Source organism: Schistocerca americana, chromosome 3, assembly GCF_021461395.2.
Source record: "Schistocerca americana isolate TAMUIC-IGC-003095 chromosome 3, iqSchAmer2.1, whole genome shotgun sequence".
NCBI classification, from domain to species: Eukaryota; Metazoa; Arthropoda; class Insecta; order Orthoptera; family Acrididae; genus Schistocerca; species Schistocerca americana.
Window position 1 is genome coordinate 418,194,218 of NC_060121.1, and position 24,687 is coordinate 418,218,904.

The window sequence follows — 24,687 nt, forward strand, 5'->3', positions numbered from 1 at the left end:
ATGCGCCAGGCGGCCGATGATTCACGTGGATTAGCAGTCTCGGCTCGACCCGTCCCGCCCTGCCGTCTCGACGCCGCCGATCGCCCGTCCTTCACTGGTCCCTCGTCTCTCTGTCGGAAGGCAGGCCCATCTGGGACGTGGCCCGCGCTTCACAACTCCCACTACGTGCAAACTGATGCTACATGACTACTACAGTTGGATCAATAAGCAGTTGCCTACCTGGAAGAACTGCCATCAGTTTTAAGTGAGACTGTTCTATTGCAATGTACACTGATGAGCCAGAACATGACCACCTGCTTAATAGCTCGTTTGTCCGTCTTTGGAGTGAAATACAGCACTGATACTGCGTGTCAAGGATCTGGCAGTTTGTTGGTAGCTTTGTGGAGGTATGTGGCATTACATAATACGCACAGGTATGTAACTCGCGTAAATAACGGACAGAGGATTTGCGCATGTGGCGAATGGCGCCCGATAGCGACCCAGATTGGTTCCACATGATTTACATGAGCCGAATTTGTTCGCCGAGACATCAATGTGAGTTCACTATAAAGCTCCGGAGTGGACGAGCGGCTCTAGGCGCTTCAGTCTGGAGCCGCGCGACCGCTACGGTCGCAGGTTCGTATCCTACCTCGGGCGTGGATGTGTGTGATGTCTTCAGGTTAGTTAGGTTTAAGTAGTTCTAAGTTCTAGGGAACTGATGACCTCAGATGTTACACTATTGGCCATTAAAATTTCTACACCAAGAAGAAATGCAGATGATAAACGGTTATTCATTGGACAAATATATTATACTAGAACTGACATGTGATTACATTTTCACGCAATTTTGGCGCATAGATCCTGAGAAATCAGTACCCAGAACAACCACCTCTGGCCGTAATAACGGCCTTGATACGCCTGGGCATTGAGTCAAGCAGAGCTTGCATGGCGTGTACAGGTACAGCTGCCCATGCAGCTTCAACACGTTACCACAGTTCATCAAGGGTAGTGACTGGCGTATTGTGAGGAGCCAATTGCTCGGCTACCATTGACCAGACGTTTTCAATTGGTGAGAGATCTGGAGAATGTGCTGGCCAGGGCAGCATTCGAACATTTTCTGTATCCAGAAAGTCGCGTACAGGGTCTGCAACATGCGGTCATGCATTAACCTGCTGAAATGTAGACTTTCGCAGCGATCGGATGAAGGGTAGAGCCACGGGTCGTAACACATTCGAAATGTAACGTCCACTGTTAAAAGTGCCGTCAATGCGAACAAGAGGTGACCGAGACGTGTAACCAATGGCATCCCATAGCATCACGCCGGGGGATACGCCATATGGCGGTGACGAACACACGCTTCCAATGTGCGTTCACCGCGATGTCGCCAAACACGGATGTGACCGTCATGATGCAGTAAACAGAACCTGGATTCATCCGAAAAAATGACGTTTTGCCATTCGTGCACCCAGGTTCATCGTTGAGTACACCATTGCAGGCGCTCCTGACTGTGATGCAGCCTCAAGGGTAACCGCAGCCATGGTCTCCGAGCTGATAGTTCAAGCTGCTGCAAACATCGTCGAACTGTTCGTGCAAATGGTTGTTGTCTTGCAAACGTCCCAATCTGTTGACTCAGGGATCGAAACGTGGCAGCACGATCCGTTACAGCCATGAGGATAAGATGCCTGTCATGTCTACTGCTAGTGATACGAGGCCGTTGGGATCCAGCACGGCGTTCCGTATTACCCTCCTGAACCCACCGGTTCCATATTCTGCTAACAGTCATGGAATCTCGACCAACGCGAGCAGCAAAATCGCGATACGATAAACCGCAACGCCATAGGCTACAACCCGATCTTTATCAAAGTCGGAAACGTGATGGTACGCATTTCTCCTCCTTACACGAGGCATCACAACAACGTTACACCAGGCAACGCCGGTGAACTGCTGTTTGTGTATGAGAAATCGGTTGGAAACTTTCCTCATGTCAGCACGTTGTAGGTGTCGCCACCGGCGCCAACCTCGTGTGAATGCTCTGAAAAACTAATCATTTGCATATCACAGCATCTTCTTCCTGTCGGTTAAATTTCGCGTCTGTAGCTCGTCATCTTCGTGGTGTAGCAAGTTTAATGGCCATTAGTGTAAGTCCCATATTGCTCAGAGCCATTTTGAACCATTTTGAATGCTCCTCAAACCACTGTAGCATGGTTCTGGCTCCGAGATGCGGACTATTATACTGCTCTCACCGCCGAGGAGGACATCAAGCATGCAGGTGGTTCGCAGCTGTCAATGTGTCTTCGATTAATACCACAGCTCTCATGCAAGTGCAGGAGAATGTCTCCCATAGCATAATACTGTTCCTTCCAACCAGCGTCCGTGGCGGGCTGCACGTTAAGAGCCGCCGTTCACCTCGATGACGGCTTTAATCGAGACGACCATCGACCTAGTGTAGCAAAAATGTGATTCATCCCTAGAGCCGATAGGTTTCCATTGATCGATTATCGAATCCCGACGGTCCCGTACTCATTGAAATCGTAACTGACGATGTCGTTGGGTCGATATGTGAACATGTAGGGGTGGTCTGCTGCAGAGCTCCGTGTTCAACGATGTCACGATAAACAGGATGCTCCGAAACACTTCTGCTCCTTCGGCAGAGAGCAGAGAGCAGACAAGTCTTTGAACCCCATGGTCACTGTCCTCCTATCTCTTCACTTAGATTCTCACTACAGTAGCAGGCGAATATTCGGCCAGCTTCGCCATTTTCGAGGTACTTGTTCACGAACTGTCCGTAATAAGAATCTGCCCTTTGTCAAAGTCGTTTATCTCTACGGATATCCCGCCCATATCTTCGCTGGGGTGATTCCCCGTCCGTGTCTGCACCGCTTACATACTATTGTCACCGTGTCACGTGCCTGCAACGACAGCAGTCAACATCCAAAATCACGGCGTGCTGTGGCCACAATGTTATGGCTTGTAACTGTGATGCGTTTAGCACCCTGTTGTTCGAGCGCCGTATGTGGCATTTCATAGTCACATAGTCAAAGCTGACATCGTCAACAAACTTCAGCTTTGCGTAATTCATCGTGTGCCATATTTCCCACTGTGTGTAAACAAGTTGTGAAGCTCCAATTGAGTGTAATGTTGCCCTGACCCAGAAAACTAATTAAGAGCAGCAAACGTCTTTAAGATACAAGCTACAAATCAATTTGAAAAGCTTTAATAGATAACTCTTATTAGTTAAGATCCTAGCTATAGATAAATTATTTAATATGAATGGCAGATGTTTAACAGACACAACATTTCGATTAACTCAGTAATTTATTAAATGAAACGTAATTTTTCACAGGGATCGTGAATGGAATGTGAAATGTTTTACAGATTCATTATGCAAACCCTAAATAGTGGAAATGTTGATTTGCAGTGTTACTTTAATCAACAAGAAAATGTCCTTCTGACATTAATTGCAGTCTGAATTTACTCTCGAATCTTTTTAGCCCCAAATGATAAACAGTGACTCTTGATGAGATAGTAGTTGAAAGACTGATATATTCACCACAGGAGTGCTGGACCTGAGACACTTTATCGTACTGATTTCCGCAAGTGCAGAGCAAATGCCCTATCACACCTGTGCTGCTAATTACTCTCACTGTAATTATTCAACGACAGCTGTGCAGAATGCCGCCATCGTGTGAACGGTTCTGCGATAGACGCCAAGGGTGGCGCCATTGTCACAACCACTCTGAACCCTGCTCATGTGCTAAGACGTGCACCGTTGTCCCTCTCCAACGTATGAGGCTGATATGCCCAGAGGCACACAGCTCCATGATGAACTGTAAAGGTACATTCACTAGCGCAACTGGCCACGGACTCTGATCCACACGCTTTTCCTTCTAGGCAGCGACTTCTAATATTTTTACAGAATCTTACGCGCAACTATTTCCTCCTTCCAACCCATGAATGCTTGCCAATAGAGGAAAATGCATACCCGGACTCCCAATAACTGGGTTCCGTCAAGCACACAAAATTCTGCCAAGACAGCGAGCCACTATAAAACAACAATCACATTACAAAAAAAAAAAAAAAGGTTCAAATGGCTCTGAGCACTACGGGACTCAACTGCTGAGGTCATTAGTCCCCTAGAACTTAGAACTAGTTAAACCTAACTAACCTAAGGACATCACAAACATCCATGCCCGAGGCAGGATCCGAACCTGCGACCGTAGCGGTCTTGCGGTTCCAGACTGCAGCGCCTTTAACCGCACGGCCACTTCGGCCGGCAATCACATTACATAATGCCCTTCTACATCTATAAAGCTGCCGTTTCAGCTGTATCTCCGTGATGTCATTGACAAATTTATCAAATGCGAGCTTTCATGTTCAGCGACTAGTATCCCATCACAGGTCCTCTAAAGGTAGATAGCTGCTTCTGAGGCTAGGTTATTATTTTCGGCAAACCTTCTTTCGAAAGCCGCAAGATAGTTATCTTCAAAAGTCTCTCTCAAAACATGACAAAGCGCCACTCTCCCGTCGCCACGCCCTGTCGTCATTTCGGCTGCTGGTCGGGCCCCAGTTGTAAATGTGCAATGGTCGGCTACCCCTGGCGTCACGACTTCTACCGAGACAAACACTTGAGGCTCCAACCTGGGCTGACAGCAAAAAGGACGTTTTTATGCGCTGTAATCACTGTCCTACCTGTCCCAAATCCAGCGCGCTGTGCCTTCCCACGCACCCAGAAAATATGAGACTCCAGAACAGTGTTAAATGAAAGGAAACGAAACTACAAAGATCACAGGATAAACAGACACTGGGATCTGATGTACATTAAAAGAAACAGCACCTGTCTCAGTCGACGGCGGTGTCAACAGTTTTAAAAAAAAATTGAAGAACAATAGCGTTTAACGTCACGTCCACGACAAGATTATTAGTGATGTCATACTAGCTCAGAGTGAGAAAAGATTAAGAAGGAAACTGATCTCGTTCTTTTCGAAGGAGTCTTCCCAGCATTTCCATAAGCGATTTAGGTTTCAATGGTAAAGTGCCAGACTATGGATCGAAATGTATGAGGTTCGATTCCTGACCTTTTCTAGGATTTTTATCTCTCAGTAACCAATTCTTGCACCTCTGGGCATGTTTGTTAAATTGAAATATACCATGCTCCACAGGAGGTCAGAGGCCATGTTAAACTCAGGGTCCAACTATAACTGCCGGCCCCTGTGGCCGAGCGGTTCTAGGCGCTTCACTCCGGAACCGCGCAGCTGCTACGGTCGCAGGTTCGAATCCTGTCTCGGGAATGGATGTGTGTGATGTCCTTTGGTTAGTTAGGTTTAAGTAGTTCTAAGTCTAGGGGACTGATGAAAAATGGTTCAAATGGCTCTGAGCACTATGGGACTTAACTTCTGAGGTCATCAGTCCCCTAGAACTTAGAACTACTTAAACCTAACTAACCTAAGGACATCACACACATCCATGCGAGGCAGGATTCGAACCTGTGACCGTAGCGATAGCGCGGTTCCAGACGGAGCGCCTAGAACCGCCCGGCCACCCGGCTGGCGGGACTGATGACCTCAGATGTCAAGTCCCACAGTGCTTATAGCCATTTGAACCATTCAACTATAACTGGTTGGCTAAGTCTGTTCAGAGGTTGGAGGAATGTAGCGGGTAACACTTCCAAAAGGACCATGTCTAGTAAAGCAATGTGGTGTTGTTAACAGCTCTACTTCAATTTGCTTCACTTCTCCCAGTTTTAAGCAAGACGCTGGTAAATCCATGACCTCATCGAAAGGACCACTGTTGCAGTCATTCACAGTAGCGATTTAGAGACTCAACAGGCCATCTAAATCAGTGTGGACGGCCTTGAATTTTAAACCATTGCCTAATGAAAATATGATTTAATGTTTTTATTACTGTGTCGAGTTGTTCATTGCGACTGTCACGAAAATGATCATATTCCAGAGCCCTGTGTACCATGTTTGCTTAATGTTTGATCAAAAATAACCAAATCCTGTCGTTCGAATCAATTTTTTCTCTGTTGGAAATGGATGGCTATCATGGAATCGACTTGTGTTAGACATTCGTCAGAGCATAAGGAGCCCAGCGCAGGCTGTGTGAATGCTCGGTTGTAAGAACGTTTAGACGCATTTGAACTTTACTCCATTAGAACGTATTTTCATTGTCTTAATTAATATGCTTCTTTATCAGTACCCTTGTATTTCGGTGTTCAACAGCTACTTAGCCAATTCTCGGCTCAATTCATGGATAACACTCAGTCGCTGACAGGGGAGAGTTGCCGAAGTTGGACCACCTTCGTCTTTCACTGTGTGTTGGTAACTTAAACTTGTAAGTTGGTTCTACTAGTAAGAAATGTTGTCGAGGTCCCGTCGCTAAGCGGGCAGCTGACAATAGGCATTGAAGCGAGAACAGCTGGCATTACTGTATTTTCTTCGTTCTTTCTGTAAGTGTTGTGCGACAAATCATAAACTTTTCTACACGGTTTCCTAGCAACATGTAGCTTTTCGTATAGTACATTGTTTCAGTTACATACATAATAAAGGCTTGGGTAGCAAAATAAAAGAGTGGTCCAACATAGGCAACCTTCCCCTATCTTGACTCTGAGGGAGGCGTCTATCCAACAGCCCTTCCTCCTAGGAGTGTTTTTCGTCTTTGAAGAAATCTCCGACGTTACTTGTAATCACAACGCCATTTGAAAGCTCTATCAATAGGACTCCAGGGGACAATTATCCTTCTTTATACGGTCCTACCTGTAGGAGGCAATTTAGATGCAGAGTCGTTCAGTCGGAGAGGTTTTAACCAAAAACTTATGTCAAAGAAGCGTCCTGTGCGTTATAAAATTTCCCGTCATAGTTAACAGTATAACGTTAATGGTAAGGATACCATGTGGTTCTTCTTGTTTGTGGAAGGTCTGGTTCACTGGGATGTCGGACGCATGGTCAGTGTGGCCTGAGAATAAATTTTCTGTTGAGAAGTCTCCCTGTGCGGAATTCCACAGATCAATAAGAATTTACAGTAAAACTCCGTTACAAATGCGGGGCACAATTTTGAGCGTGAAAAATTCGGAGTTATTTGGTCTCGTATCTAACATGCTGGCCAACACACCTAAGAGAATTGAAAAGGTGATCTATGGCACTTAGCATCCTAAAATGCCTCAGATGGAGATGAACAGCAGAGTCAAAAGAGACACTGCGCGTCTGCTCCAGTTCTAAAAAGATTTCGTGCAAACCCTGCTGGATTGTACATGTTGTGTAATCGTCAAGACCTACATAGCTAAGGATCACTGAAGTTGTTCACTTTGAAGCAGACCTGCAGAACGAACCTCATAGCAACCCTGAGTGTTGAGGGTAGTGAACCGCCAGTAGTCATCCGATAGCAGGTCCTCATGGTGCGACAGGTCTAATGCGAATTCACCAGAGCTCTGTTGAGCTAGACTTCCAACCATGGAAAGGGATTTCATGAGTGGAGTGCTACGAAACTCTTTAGGGTCCACTCGAAGGGTAAGCTTGTGATGATGATGATGATAATGATGATGTTTGGTTTGTGGGGCGCTCAACTGCGCGATTATCAGCGCCCGTAGAAATTCCCAACCTTTGCCCAGTCCAATCTCGCCACTTTCATGAATGATGATGAAGACAACACAAACACCCAGTCATCTCGAGGCAGGTGAAAATCCCTGACCCCGCAGGGAATCGAACCCGGGCTCCTGTGCTCGGGAAGCGAGAACGCGACCACGACACCACGTGCTGCTGACGTAACCTTGTGACTCTTACTGTGGAGTGAATCGGACGTAGCTTAAAACCTCGTTGATGACGAGGCCTGCTACTAGTTTAGACTGAACGAAGTCTGTATTCCAGATTTTAATTTAGAAAAAAAAAAAAAAATGTTTCAAAACATCGTAAATGGACCTATTATTGTAAACGAACCTAAAGAGTTGGGTCTGATCAGAGGGACAAGCTTAACTATTGACTGATTTTCTTCTATCGTTTCCACGAGATGTACTTAACAAATACATTCACAGTGTACGAGTGTGTTATAGCGAAGCACGAGATCTTACGGGAGCAAGAGCAAACGTATTCGAGGAATGCACAGTACCCACTGAGTCACAATGTGAAGTCTCTCTGCATGCAGGTGACCTTGCTGTTGACGCATAGAGACATTCGTCAGTGAGGGTTCGAGTGGCTGGAAGAGAGGTACAACACGATGTGAGCTGGAAAGCCGACTACTGCACAATGGCAGAGCACCCTACAGCCACTGAGATGTAATGAAGTTGTATCAAAAAGCCTTCAGATTTGACTCTGCCCTCTGAAGCATAACTTCCTCGTCGGACGCCGAGAGGTCTTAACAATGTGCGGTGCAAGTGCTTGTGGTGCAGAAACAACAGCATTCCATGTTACGTTTTGAAAGAGTGTTAGTAATCAAGACATGGGAGCCAACCTATGGTTGGAAAGAGACTTGTCCTCTGTAGGGAGCAATGATACTCCCAAACGCTCACTAAAATTTGTATCTTCTCTCAGATTCTACCACCGGTGCTAAGATGCAAAAGTTAGTAAGGTCCATAGGCCGGCATTAACAGCCAAGTTTAAAAAATTCAATTTTGTTCCTGTGAACACGTTTGCGGACATCTTTTTTCGTGTAGTTCTCCATTCTAAGTAGTTTGATGTTTTATTATTATTGCACTTTTTTTAGTTTATCCATTTACGTAATATATTTGGAATGTACTTGAAATATTAATTTGTGAGTGTAAATGACTGCGATGCCTTGCACCCTTTTCTCAAACAAAAGAAAACAACCGCAACACTAGCTTGGTCAGTGAGCTGGTTCTGCTTACAAGAGAACTGTATGAAATTCCCTCCCCCCCCCCCCCCCCCCCCAGTGCTTTGATTATTTGATTCACACAGACAAGGTGCTTAGGGTATGAGTACGACTTCGACGTATGTAAACAGAAAGACGCAACTGTCAACCGTTTTCGAGAAAATCGAGTTTGAAATTGTTAGGCGTGTTTACACACTTTATAAGGTTGCTTGTATTCAAGGACTTCGCAGCCGAGCGAGTAAGCACTTACTTTCGGAACACGAGGTCTCTGGATCGACTATCGCTGCTGGTATTTTTTCTTTCATTCCCACGAAATTCTAACAACAGATTTATTATAACTGCGCAAATTATCAGTATTTAATGAGTCATTTATTATTTTCCTGATCCACATCCATAAAAAAAGAATTGTTCTCCTTAAGGAGATTGGAAATAAAAAGAGGATACATGAGATCTTTCAATCAAATCAGTACAGCCATGTTATGTAGGTTATTGTATCTACATTTGTGCTAAGTGTAATGTGTAATGTATGGAGCACTGCACGAATCAAGATGAGACTGATCGTGGAAACATGGAAAATAATAATTATTGCGACATACTTTGTACAACAGATGCAATGAACACCGAAATTTTGCATGTACATTATTTGCTCAGTGTGTCTTTTGCAAAACAAGCTTGGTTTACATTATAAGCATGTCTCGTTAGTGAGACAATTTCGCGGCGTACCACGCATATCATAGCGTTATCACCGAATATTGGTACTGACAACCCACTAAAAATGTAGTAGCGGCAGCACGTCGAGCCAGGAAATTCGCTCGGCTGCGGACTACTTGAATACTAGCGACCCTATAGAGTACCGTATATAAGCAGGCCTAAAATTTTCCAACTCGTTTTTCTCGACAATGGCCAAGAGTGGCGTCTTTTTGTTTACCTTAGCCGTCCCCTACACACCCTGTCAGTATGGATCAGATCAGTGAGAGGAAGTTAGTACTGTCCCCTTGTTAGCATGTTCTTACCAAAAATTCAGATGAGACGCTGACGTTCCTCATTCAAGCAACAGCAACAGTCGTGTACAGCTTGTAAATTGGAAATTTGTGGTAAGGTCTTATGGGACCAAACTGCTGAGGTCATCGGTCCTTAAGCTTACGCACTACTTAATCTAATTTAAACTAACTTACACTAAGGACAACACACACACCCATGCCCGAGGGAGGACTCGAACCTCAGACGGAGGCAGCCGCGCGGACCGTGACAAGACGCCTGAGACCACGAGGCTACCCCGCGCGGCGTGTTGAGCAGCGGTATGTTGCCACTCGCCGGAGTTGTCTTTTTTCGTTTCGTTTGTGAATTCATATTTAAGTTGGAAAAGGGATACATACATGGAAATATTTACGAGGAAAAGCGATTTTTAGATATTTTTGGGGGGAATATCAATTTGAAAACCACTCGCTCGGATAGCCTAGCGCGTTAGCGCATCGTTTCCGGGATTGGGGGAGGCGAGCCTGCCACGGATCGAATCCGTCTTGCGGATAAACAACGAGGACTGGAGAGCTGGCCGGCCTAGACATGATTTTAGGCGGTTTTCCACACCCACTTTGGTAAATAACTGGCTGATACCCACGTTTCGACTTACAGACCCACTACCAAAACATTCAAAAAAACGTTCTCACATTTGAACATGAGATTTACCCTAGACACAGACAGATGTGGTGTACAGATTTCGTCCCAGGACGGTGGTGGTGTCGGAAGAAATCCGGTCAACAGCTGTTGCTAACATGTTTGTTTCTTCGTTTTTCTCATAGACAGGAACAAGACCGTTACACTGAACATGTTACCACAAACAGTGATTAAAATGATACTTTCAGCCCATAATCACCATTTCAGAAAACAAACTTCTGGCTGATAGGACGATAGTAATTTCTAAGTCCGTCACGAGAGAAGCATAAAAACGTCATATGTTCCTCGCTTTTTGTTCGGAAGCGAAACGTAGAGAGTTGGAGTAGTGTGTATGTGCACCCAAGAAGTTTTAAGATCGGTGTGATATATAAACAACTGTCCGAGGTAATTTTTTGAACTATTTGTTCGAACTTTTGAACATTCCATCCACAAAGAATGATTCACAGCTTGAGAAACATGACTTTCCCTTTTCGCTGGCAGGCACCAATATTCTCTCATTCGGTCTCCTGTTGTCATCTGCAAATAAAAATTTGCTGCCATCATTCAATAGTAAACTATTTTCTTGAACGTACATATATTCCTCCAGACTCGATCTTACGTAGTTCCCATATATTTTCTCCTAATTCGATGTAGTTACTGTTTCTAACGTCTATGTGATGGTAATCATGTTGCTAAGACGTAGCCTCGATTGAAGCCCTGCTTCTTCAACGTAAATCGATGAAATTGTAGTACCTGCTTCTTTTGCACGCTTTGGACAAAATGTTTTCGCACTACATTTGCTCTTTCATCTGGCTACCTTTCCCTGAAACAAAGTTACTGTTAGCGGATATTGTTTATAACTTTTACACAGTGCCAGTAAGTTATATATTCTTTGGTAGTATTGTCCAATACATACTGATGCCCTTTAAATCATTAAAGGCTTCCACTTTGTGGTCTCGATGACCTCCATCTTCACTATACCTAAAGCACGGAATACAACTTGCAGATCAACTGCAGTATTGAATTCTGGGAGAAGGCCAAACACCGAAGCCATTTGTCAATGAACTGGTGTGCGGACGGAATGAAGAAAGTGATATATCCCAGTAGTACGTCACAGGCAGCGACGTACAGCATGGTGCAGTTTACTTCTGCATCACCATATTCCGAGGTCCACTACCTCAAGTCTCTTGGGGTCCGTAGAAATGTCAGCACATGCCATCTCTGTAAAAGTGTCACTGCGTACAAGTGTCTCTCCATACAAGTGTCACAAACTCACGAGTAACAGTGTGCACGGCGTTGTTCATGCACTTACCACAGAGCATCCATGGCTCTTTCAAGATGATTTATTTTAAATAAAGCCACGTATATTCATCTCTTTCTGGGCAATATAAAATGTTTACGTATGATACGAGGGCAAATCCACATCACGGTGACGTGAAACACTTCGACTCTTGTCACGTGATGAAGAAACATCAGGAAATCGTAGTGAGGAATCAGATATGAGCACTGTCGTGTTCAAACAAACATTCCATTTGGGAGGCATTCAACTAATATAAAAGCTAACGCTGTTGGCTTGAGATACACGCACTAGCTTTTTATAGACGGCTCTGATTATACCGACTTTATTATTTCCACAGGTCTCTCCCAGCGGTTTATGCGTCCTGGACCTTGGATCTCAGGGAACAGGAGACTGTTTGAAGGTAAGAGGTTTTCGCCATTTCGCCAATATTTCGTCACTGTTCGTGACATATCAGTTTCTTAGAATAGATTCATTCTTCAAAATGTCTGAAGAACGGTGAGTAATGATTCAAACAAGCTTGTTAGGATCTGTTTTTATTTTTCTAATGGAAAGTGTTAAATAACAATAGCATTTTTATTCGTCTCTGATAACAGTTTACAGCTGCATCACCCTTATGCTGTGGCATAATTAAATAAACAGATTACTTTTTAATCTTGTGAGTACCTCATAAAGAAAATTCTGAACTGACGCTTTGAGCCAGAAGAAACCCTTTTGTTCCATATTTATGCATTATGTCCCGATGAAATTATTCATAGAGAAGCCGGATCTCACGATCTCAATATTACTTGCAAGAGGCAGAATTATTATGATTCGGCGAATCATACTAGCTTATTGTATTAATTTTACGCCCGTTGTATGGAGTCTAAAAAATCAATGAAGACGAGGAATCAAGAGACTACATAATGAAGACATTAAAAGCGTGAGATGAGTAACTATTACCGACTGTTTAGGAAACAACTGACCAGATTTACACCGCCGACTTTGCAGCTTGTAAATCCGAAAACAAACGAGAAGGTTTACTCAAATTGGAAAACTGTGACGTAATGGACAATGTTTTGAAGATTTACACACCTGTCATGAACCCGAAGAAACATTTAAAATCTGTACTCAAAACGTCGATAACCACAGACGTGAGAGAAATTGAAAAAATATGTGCTTCTTGAAAAACGATAAGGTAGGCCGTGAGGACAGAATTAAGGCAGAGGTGTGGAAAGCCCTAGAAGATGACATGATACTGAAATTTACATTTAACTCATAAAATCCAGGAGAAAGAAGAAATTCCAGAAGACTAGAAATCAACCTTCATACATTCTCTGCACAGGGAAGAACCTAAACATGATTCGTATAATTATAGAGGCATATAAGTTTTGCCAGTAACAAAAATTTTTCAAAGCATTGTCCAACCATGCAGAACACCAACTAGACCCACCAGTAGAGGAATATCAAGAGAATTATACAAAAACTTTGAAATAAAAACAAGAGTCAGGCAGGGTGATGGAGTGTCCCCTTAGGTTTCCAACTGTGATCTGGAAAAGGTGATCAGAAAGTGGAGAAAAACCGACACGAAAGGCATAAAATAGGAAAATGAAGAAAGTCACCTCATTCAAATATCTGGGTGAATGGCTAAGCTTAAACAACAGTGAGGACAGTCTAGAAACAAGAGCAAATAAGCTGAACATTGCATATCAGGACACCAGAAACATACGTGAGAAGAAGGCTTTATATTGGGACACCAAAATTAAACATAATAACACTATAGCGAGACCTAAGGCTCTGTAGGCTGCAGAAACACTAATACGGGAAGGTCGCATAAACAAAATCATTAAAATAGAGCCGGCCGTTGTAGCCGAGCGGTTCTAGGCGCTTCAGTCCGGAACCGCGCTGCTGCTACGGTCGCAGTTTCGAATCCCGCCTCGGGCATGGATGTGTGTGATGTCCTTAGGTTAGTTAGATTTAGTAGTTCTAAGTTCTAGGGGACTGATGACCTCAGATGTTAAGTCCCATAGTGCTCAGAGCCATTTGAACCATTAAAATAGAAGGAAGGCTACATAGAAACATACTTGATCCAAAGACAACAGAAACCGAAAGCAACGGGCCACGACACAGCAAAGACAGCTATAGACATGTGGAAAAACGTAATACACATCGTGTACAAAAAAAGAATAATGTCGCTTTTCGGACATTTTGCTAGAATGGATGACGACAGTCTGACGAAGCAAATCTTTAGTAAATTATGCTGAAAGGACAAGCAGGCACTATGTGACCTCAGAGAAACAGTGGACGCACTTAACAGGAATTTATTTAGGATCAAAATTCAGAAACTGATTTTCTAAGACGAACAAGAAAGGAAAAGGAACCAGCTTCATAACATCGAGAAGCTCCGGAAGCAGAGATCAGAACTTATGAAAAGAATGTTTCCGAAGAGGAAGAAGAATGCACACAGCAATAATTGAAATATTGATTTAAGACGCTCTCCAAAAGGGCTATTCGAATAAACAAATAAATAAAGGTGTAGTAAGTGGGCAACATTTTTATCTCTCTGTGAAATTGAATAATTTTCAGTTACACGTTAGTGACAGGTAATAATATTTTAGTTTCTGAATTCGTGTAGCAGGTTGCTACAGTGACTCAACAAATTACTTTTGTACGTAATAATTCAATATACAATATTTACTGATAGCCAAACACCTAAAAATAATGTATATTTTCATATTTACTTTTGCCTGTCACTCAATCCAGTGTCACTTTTCTTACTAATTTACACTGTAATCCTATCAGTTACAGTGCCCCAGAACGTGCGGTAATGAAGTATGTACACTATAGTGCACATCACTTTTTTTTTAGATATGTGTAATAGCCAGAAATTCTTGAAACAGTGAATTGAGTAGGAAACAACAAGAACTGTTCCTCTTTTTGAAGCTTTTTCGTAGTGATGTACCAGTTTTGTAGTCTGCCACCAGCAAGTTTGTGAAACATGATCTGAAGGCCTGAATATCCTCGTTTGATAATAGTACATTCAGATATGATAAAATAAAAGCTGAGTTGTTGAACAACTGATTCAGTTTATACTTCTACCAGCTGAGATATAGTGCGGAGATAACAAGAAACTGAATCTAGCTTTCCTCAGCATATAAAAGACCTTAGATCGGTTACCTCATGACTAAATACGGCTAGCACTTCAATAATATGTCATTTTTGAGCAGCTTGCCAAGTGCATAGAGATGTTACCTGTAGAACCAAGTAGCTATATTTACGTCACTGCAGAAGTGTTTTTTAATCACATTTCTCTTATTCTGTATCGGAGCTGAAACACTCGTTGCCATGGACACTTCTCTGTGCTGGTGCATGCTTGCCACGGAAAACAGTCTTCACTTCTAACACCAAATTTAAGTGATTAAAAAAGCCTCTACTAATGCATTATCAACCATAGCCCAACAAAATGAAGGCAGTGAGACTTCACGCGTTCTCATCTTAGCTCTTCTACGAAAGACAAAATTCAAATACCGTGGATATCATGTAAGTCAAGGTGCGTCACCTGTGAAAATCGAATTAGAGATCGTGAGAAACCGAAAGTCTATCATACATTCATCCATCCTTTCGCACTCAACGGCATCGCATGTTCGCCTACTACGAAGAACGCACAGCGTCGACTAAATATGCCTTGCCGGATCGCTACTTTTCAGTAGATTGGAACACGTTTTAACTGATGGAAATACAAAACGGTTTAGAGTGGCACCTACCAAAGAAAAAATTACAGAAATTTGTCTGCGTTGCTTTAGACCACTTCCATCGTCTTCCATTGTATCATTTTCTATACTCATTACGTGGATAAAGATCAGTCAAAGCAAAGTTGGGCAGACTCGCAACACAGTTACTTACAGGCTGTAAAATGTCACATCACCGTCCAAAATGGAGACAATGGGCATGTGTTTCGAGGAATTTCATAGTGCGGAACAAACTACAAAGAAAAATTACATTTACAGTGCCTTCGTCTTCGGTCCTGTTCTGATAACAAAGTCAGATGTATTCACATTCTCAGTCTATTCATCTTCGTCCACATGCTCTGAGATGTCAATTTTCTTCACATTTGTTTCCTCGGTGGAGCAGGGTTTAGCGGTAAGTAATTTACTTACTTATAAAATTCAATGTTCCATAGGTTACTGGAATGATTTCTATCGACATTATATAAAAAGTCACTTTGTAGGTTGATTATTCTGTATGTGTAACAACGCGGTGATCATTTACCGTTAACGAATCGCTTTCTCTCACTTCTGATCCGTCCTAATTCTGTAAGCTTTCATGTTTCTAGTTCGATAATTTGCATCGAATGATCTTATTTCCACGGGATTTTCATATGCCATTTGGTGGCCATTTATTTTGTCGGTAATGAAGGACGCATAGACTTCGATCTCGTTTATAGGTTCCTCCAGAAATTTTCCATGCCCTGGCCTGATCGATGTATCCTTCAGATTCTCACTACTGGCATCATCCTCGGTGTTTTTAGAAGAGGAAAGCAGATAATGACGAAACTGTCATAGTACGGTAGTTACGGAAGGAAGAAACGGCACAAGCCAAGTTGCTGTAGCTTCCAGGCGACTACATGTATCGGGTTTCATTCTTCAGGAACCCCCATCTCATCGGATTAATCTTGCAGTTCCAGAAATAGCATTCTTAGTAGGTTTGAAATTAGAAATATTTCCACGTCAAATGCGACAGCTCGCTATTTCTCGACTCTCTTGTGTACTGTTGTGCAGGTGTAGCGTGCCCGCAAAACGGGGCCTGCCCGTACTGTGGCAGGTAGCTTCTGAATCAATAACTGCCTCACCGCAGAACGTGACACAGACAACTCGTTTTCGTACTAAACACTGCACGATGCTGAGAAACAAATCAATGGCCACTATTTGGCTCCTTCTGACCTTAGGCGCCGAGAAGTATTTAATGAAGTTCCACATCTCACACTGAAGTCATAAAATGGAATCTAATCAGAGCAACTTAGATAGGCTGCCGGACATATTCCCGTTCCTGTCTTCATATTCCCGGTGTCACTAACAAAATAGAATTTCCTGTATACAGGTTGTTTCTTTCAATCCGGATCAACGAAATGTCTCGAAAAACACGCATCATTCTAAAAAAAAGTTCCAGATGAAAAGTTGATATTATCAAAGGGACATCTTTCTGTGCTGAAAGTGACCACCCCCTAAACCCTGCCCGCCCCCCTCTCCACAGGGGAGAGGTCAAACTTTAATTTTCAAAAGAGACCCCTCATTTTTATTGCAGATTCGGATATTACGCCAAAAAATACCTAGGATATAGCAAAACTCCTTCTTTGCATTCGCGGTAAATGGCGCTGTAAGTGACAAAATTCAATTTTTCCAGTTTTTGTAATTAAGAAGCATTCATTTGATTGTGATTTATATTTTCGATAAAAATTTAATTTTTTCTTCTAAACATTTGTACTATTGCTAAAAATTTAATTTAGCTGTGCAAAATTGATTGTACAGTAAAATTTTTATGTTTAGACATTCAAAAGTAAAGTTTGACAGGTAAGCAATATGTAATGTAATGTAGTTTTCTGTTCCCTTCGGGGCTGATTTCGTTGAGTCCGCACACCATTAGGATGCTTGATTTCGGTGAGTCCCTCGAATGTCACCCTCAAGCTGACCGATTTCGGTGTATTCTGCCATCGAACCGCCGTAACTCACGCACTGATTTCAGTGCCATCTGCCAGGAATGGAAAACAAAAATGTTTCAGATAACACCTAGTTCGTTTGTGGCGTAGTGTCCGAATCTTTAATAAAAAGGGGGGGGGGGGGGGGGAGAGGAGATCACATTTGAAAGTAAAAAGTTGACCCCCATGGGTCAGAGGTGAACAGTTTTACCATAGAAAGACGTCTCGATTGAAAATATTACATTTTCATCCAAAATTTTTTTTCATACGGTGCGTATTTTTCGAATTGAAACAAACACACTGCAAAATTTAAACACGTAGGCTTCTGCAACCAGAGTCAACCTCATTAAAATCTTTCTGGGTGTACTAGCGCCTCATCTTTCAAAATATTTAAGTATTTTGTTAGATGACTCGGCAGTACACTCAGAAGGATTTTAATGAGACTTATATCAGCAGGTTAGCTTTAACGACGGCCCTAGATCATTTGAATATGTCTAATGTACGTGCTAGGGATTCATTGTGATGTATACAGGTCGACAAATCTACGTGTTTAGGTCCAGCTATACAGAGGAAAACATATTTCCCGCCTCCCGCCACGCCCTCCTCCCCCCCCCCCCCCCCCTCACAAGCGAAAACACGTTAATCATTGCTGCTGAGACTACGTGTCATACTGTGTGTATTCCCTTTAGGTAAGCTGTTTAGAATTCAGAACAATATTTGAGTGATTATTTCGAAGTATTTGTGACATCCTGAAGGAGGAAAAATAAGAAGGAAGGTTGCGTGGGGGAATTGGGGGGGGGGGGTGGGGGGGCGGGGGTAGGGGGGGGGGGGGAGAAGCGAAATTAATATCCCGTCCGAAGCGAGGTCATTAAGGAGGGAACACTGGCTAAGCGCACGAAAGAGATTTCTGGTGTTCACGTTGATTGATCTGTATCACCACTGACCTAAACTGGCAAGTAGAGTTTCAGTTTCTCATTGATATACTTATATTTGAACGTAACACTCCAAACATAATCCAACTTCGCACTGCTCCAACTTCGTCCTTTTTTCCGGATGTAGACGAATGGGTTGAAGTGTCTACCTCCAACTCAAAAAATACACACATTCTCATTCTGGATTCCGACCAGTGTCCTGGTGTTGCAAGTAAATATACTATTCACATATAAATAAAGCACTGTCTTTTTCCAGGCCGTTATACGAGAGTAGCTGACTGGTTTCGAATACACGATGGTGGACGAAAGGAAGTGCATTTGCGTAAGTCACGCGAAAAATACGGTAGTCAGTAGCTAGAAAATCCGATAGATGCCAACATTTATATTATTGATTGAATTCTGCATCGATGCTTGACATAACTTGACAGTTATTATAATTTTATTTTCGCATTGTGATTAATCAACTTTTAAGCTTCCTCTATAAAGTAAAAGATGTAAAAAAAAAAACCTCAATTTCTTTTTTTAAAACTGTTCTTATTAACTATTACCACCTTTAACTCACTAACAGTATTTTTATGGTTGTTTCCTTCTGTGCGACAGTGACGTTCTGATGTGAACAGATTTAAGAAAGCTGCTGCTGTTCTCAAACAATCTTAATGAAAACGCTCACGAGTAAGGCTGTATTGAAGAGCTATTGTTAGCAACTCCGGCTACTTAATAGCTGTCTGTAAAAGGCTTTAGGACGTACACCACAATTAATACTATTCCACCGTTTTGAGCAATCAATATCACGTCCGACTCAGCGTCATATCTCATATGCTCTCTACAGAGCGGAAAACCACAAGAACCATTTTCATGTACCTTAACGACGTGCACTTTTTTGCAGTGATAATCAATACCTTCATCTGACATTAAAACTTCTCTTAGAAAACGGATGAACAACGTATTTATAAGATTGCAGTTCAGTCAATCTCTCTGAAAGCTGGCTCCTTATCAGATGCACTATGATCCGCAGGCAGAATCTGAAGAAGGCATTAGCGACTGTGAGGCTGGAAACATCGCTAGAGTTTTTTAACCGGACAAAAGTAATGCTTTACTCACAGTTTCAAGATAGTGCCTAGTTTCATTAAGGACTATTAATATTAAGAGATCAGATTTTTATTTATTTTTATGAAAACTGGAACTGAGGTTTTAAGTTGAGAAAATACGTTTATTAATGTTCAGGATTTATCAGCAGCCATGTTATTATCGTTGTATTCATGTGTGATATTTATTATGGTACCACGCAGCTTCCATCTGCAATTTATAGTTGACGTACCAGATAAATGTTGCTTCAAGTGCCAAAACAGTTTTTCCAGTTAAAATAAGCCCATTCAAATATTATTTCTGCTGATTCGCTCGTTAGAAATTGCCTAGAAACATCAAAAGAATCCTCAGAATTGTCACAAGAACGAGGGAGATAGCCCTACAACAACGTCTTGCCACAAGATGAATCCGATAGATTCTTTTAACACTACCATCAGTTTTGATTAACATTTTGATTATTGAGTAGCCAAAATTGTGGCAATAATATAATTGCAAAGGGGAAAATCAGCTTCCGGTGAAAATATTTCGCTATTTGGATAAAGCAAGCACAAGAAATTCGAAGCAGAGTAAACAGACAAAAATTCTGAAACTGCCATCGCAGCAGTATTCATGGCGATAACTGAATGTGACGTGAAAACTGTCAAAGAAATGTGTTTGCAGACTCACGCGGTAAAGCCTCTTTAGGCCCAGAGGTCGTAACTTAAAATTTTCGGCAGCTCTACTGTATCTGCTACAACGTGAAGAAATCGGGGTGATACCAGTCCGCAACCAACTACAGTCATTCAGAGTGGACTTTTTATTCAGAAATATGTAGTTTTTATGTTTCTGTTCAATCTTCAGAAATGGCGAAGACTTACTTAGCTTCATCGGGAGTCGTTAAAGTATTTCGTGGTGCTCAATATATACAACAGTGTCATGTATCGTGAACAACTTAGGGAGTCAAAGCTAAATGTAAATAACTACAGGGAGATCTCAGTAATATCAATTGCATACGAAATTCTATCCCACTGTCTCCTCGATAGAGTACAGACACAACTTGAACAAAAAATTAGAGAATATCACGCAGAATTCAGACCAGGCCGTTCTTGTTCAGAGCAAATCTTGAACCTAAAACTAAGCCTAAGATACAAGATAATTCGTAGCAAAAATTTAGTCTGCACATTTGTTGTTTTCAAAAAAGTTCATGGCTTAGCTGACGGCGAATCAGTCTTCCAAATATAAAAACAACAAGATCTAGAGCTGGCAACGCCTGCAATCATAAAACACACTGACAGATACAAAGACCTAGGTTGTATTTATGGGCGAAGTCTCATATCCTTTCGAAATCAGAAAGGAAGTAAACAAGAATATGGGCTGTCTCTGTTATTTTTCAACGTGTCCTTGAGAAATGTGTTTCAAGAATGGCGCAAACAGAAATCAGTGGACAAAACTAATCAACCAATCGCTTTAGGCAGAGGCAAGTTATCTACAGATTGCCGAGCATTTGCAGACGATGTAGCAGTATTAACTACCGCCATTTCCTCAGCGCAAAATCAGATTGAACTCTTGAAATAAACTGCAGAAAAAATCGGTTTCTAGGTATCTTCTGAAAATACAGAGTACATGACCCGCAACAAACAAGCACCAAAGTTCATGGAGACGAAAAATTGCAACTTTGAACGAGTTCCTTAATTTAAATATCTCAGCGAAACCGTTTAGAATGGAACAGAAGCAAAAGCGAAAGAAGTTAGACGGAAAAAGATGGAAACAGCACACCGACTTACCCAACATATCTGCAACAAGAATTGTATCTTCAAGTACACAAAAGTAATTACTACACAGTAATTAAAACACAAAGCTTTATGGGTCAGGTACACTAATTTTGAACAGGAAATCAGACACTGAAAACACTGAGAAAAACGAACGCCAAAATCATAAGAAAAATTCTAGGCCAAACACTTGTAGAAAAATACCGACACAGAACAAATCAGGAAATCAAACAATACACAGATATCTACAGTGATATTAGAAAACGCAGGTTAAGATTCTATAGACACATTTAAAAAATGAACCAGGACTTTTTTGACAACAGAAGCGAAGCCGTAATGGACATGACGAAATGCGTTAGCTAGATCAAAACTGTTCTGAAATTCGCAGGAACTATCCCAGAAGATGTCCAAAACCACGAAATCTTCAGCTCCAAAATTTAAAGATGGCTAGTTGACCAAGATGAAAAAAAAAACAAAGGAGTCTAGACAACGTGGTCTAAGGAGAGAAAGGAAGTCCACAGAAAGAGAATGAAAGAAACATGTGCACAAAAGAAGGGCCGTTTCCCATCTCCAAAAAGTTTGCTTAGTCCTAATGGGCTTATTCACTAATAATAATAAGATGTGAAATTGAAAGTTTGAGTCGAATTTGACTGAAGAAATTCACAAGTCTTAAGCAATTTGAGTGTCTTACCAAGTCGCTTCTTATCTAAATGCAACATGAAAAAATTATTTGTACGTACCACCACTACGAACATAACAGAGGGCATTACATTCAAGACTTCAATGTCATAATTAAATAATAGTGCCTATGACTTCTAAAGGACAATAGTCGTAAATACAATAAATAAGTAGACTGTAGCAATGTTACTACCGTGAATTTCTTGTGCAGCTACAGCTCTTCCTACGAAAGTGTAAAAAACTTTAAGAATTGTAATATTCGGATTTACACTTTGTGTACAGTTCGAGTTACGTGTTTCAAGGTTACAACTTCATTTATGGGATTTAGTTTGTACATCTGACGTATTTCAGTGTATGATTTATATCTAGCGGCCAACAACCTTACTACAGCAGTAACACCGGTTCCCGCCAGATTACCAAAGTTAGGCGCTGTCGGACTTGGCTAACACATCGATGGGTGACCATCCAGATCTGCCTAGCGCTGTTGGCAAAAGGGGTGTACTCATCCCTTGTGAAGCCTATTGAGGAGCTACGTGATTGAGAAGTAGCGGCTCTGGTCACGAAAGCTGACAACGGCCGGGACAGTGATGTGCCGACCAGGAAACCTTAACGGGTGAGGATGACACGGCGGTCAGTCGGTACTTTTGGGCCTTCCGAGGCCTGTTCGAAAAGGGTTTAGTTTAGTTTACTTATCTAGCGGGTTGGCCCAGTAGCTAAGAGACTGTACTTATTTGGGAGCAGTGAAGTTCATATACCTTCCCTACAATCAAATTTAGGTATTCTGCGCTTTACCCAAAACATTTCTGGCGATTGTTGTAAATGATCATACAAAGGGGTTACGAGCAGTTTTATAACTCGAATTGGTTCAAATGGCTCTAAGCACTATGAGACTTAACATCTGAGGTCATCAGTCCCCTAGAATTAGAACTACTTAAACCCAACTAACCTAAGGACATCACACACATCCATGCCCGAGGCAGGATTCGAACCTTCGACCGTAGTAGCAGCGCGGTTCCGGACTGAAGTGCCTAGAACCGCCTTTCATAGCTCAATGTGATCTTGTGCCTCTTCTTTAATGTTCCCGGGTTCGATTCCCGGCGGGGTCAGGGATTTTCTCTGCCTCGTGATGACTGGGTGTTGTGTGATGTCCTTAGGTTAGTTAGGTTTAAGTAGTACTAAGTTCTAGGGGGCTGATGACCTCAGATGTTGAGTCCCATAGTACTTAGAGCCATTTGAACCAATATTACGATTAAACGCTGCTGCTTTTTTAAAACGTGCCTGTAACACAGTAAAAAGTTGCAAATGCTATCTAATTCCGATACAAATGGAATCTTCTGAGTTGCGTGACTCCGTCATTTCTCGATTATACAGCTCAAGGTTTCGATTCCTTAGCTTTTCACTGCCTGAACTCTGAACCACCAGATGTTCCTAAGAAAGATTCCATTACACGCATTGAAATATTGAGGAATGATGGCGAATTCGATTGAAAATGGATGAAGTCTTGTAAGCATATTCTATCAAGTTCTTCAATAGTTTAGTCGTACTAAACGCCAACGGCTGTACCTCTGCCTCTTTATTGTACTTTATTTCATGGGCGATAAGTTTTGGTGTGCGAAAAAATGTGGATAGGTTTGAATTGCACCGTACCCTGTAGACTGGCACACGCGCGTTCTTTGTGCTTCTCTGTGGAAGACTTGGTGTCTAACGTGTGTTACTTCGATGTGGCCCATTGCCAAGTATCCCTGGCAGTAGTCTCTGTTCGCCTACTGCACAGCTTTCATGCAGTGTCTGCAAGGCAGCTCACCGCTTCCTAAGTGTACTGATAATTGCATTGTGCTACCTCTCATTTATCGTTCGAGCTTAGCTCACAGTACGCATTACTACTACCTTAAGTTTGCAGGAACATATGGTGTAATGCAGCAGCGCCTAGTAATACATAAATCTGTTCACTAATGTTGACTCTTGATGCCTGAATGCCTGACTGTGCAAGCTCTCTGTCAAAAGCGACGCGCTGACTGCCAGAAGACCTTCTAAACTGGTTTGCTGGAGATAAACATTAGTACTTTGCAACAGGTGCCTCAGACATGATCTCGTTAGCAAACAGGAAATTAACAGCGCCGGGGGATGCAACCAATGGCTGCCTGAGTACCGTGGACGTTATTTTGTATCACGTAACAAGGTGGAAGTCGCCAATGCTGGATTATTCCCTCGCAGTTAACGACGATATAACTCAATAATGTGCCCGAAGAGTTGACAGTGTCCAGCTTGTGACCCAGAGGCAAAATCGATCTGACGCGCATGACTGAGGGTGCCAGATCTTAAAGTAGCAGAAAATAGCACGCAAGGGTAATAAGATGGTGGAGTACTATTTCTAGCAGAACTTGGGTTTTTTTCAGGTATGTTACTGTTATGTTGTTCGAAAGGCTATGAGAGCGTATGTAGCAGCTGCTCTATTTTAACAGCTAACAGACGCAAGCCCAGATGCTACAGCCTATGGTGCCGCAACAAAAAAATTTAAAATAAAAAATCTCGTACTTTCAATATTATAGTGCGGGCCTTCTCATAATCGTAAAAGAGACGTAAATATTTTGTATGAGCTAATTCTGATGAAGTTTTCAGTTGATAGCTGATGTGAATCAAGCCAAGTGAACATTAATCTCTCAAACTTCCCATCAAATTCCCAGTGGTCCGCAGTCTTACACGTGCCTCTATAGTTGACCAAGCCGCTAAGGTACGGTTAACGGAATTTTGGCAGTTTGAAAGGAGTTCGATTTCGTGAATAGCTGGTTTAGATCTACATCTACATCTACATCTATACTCCGC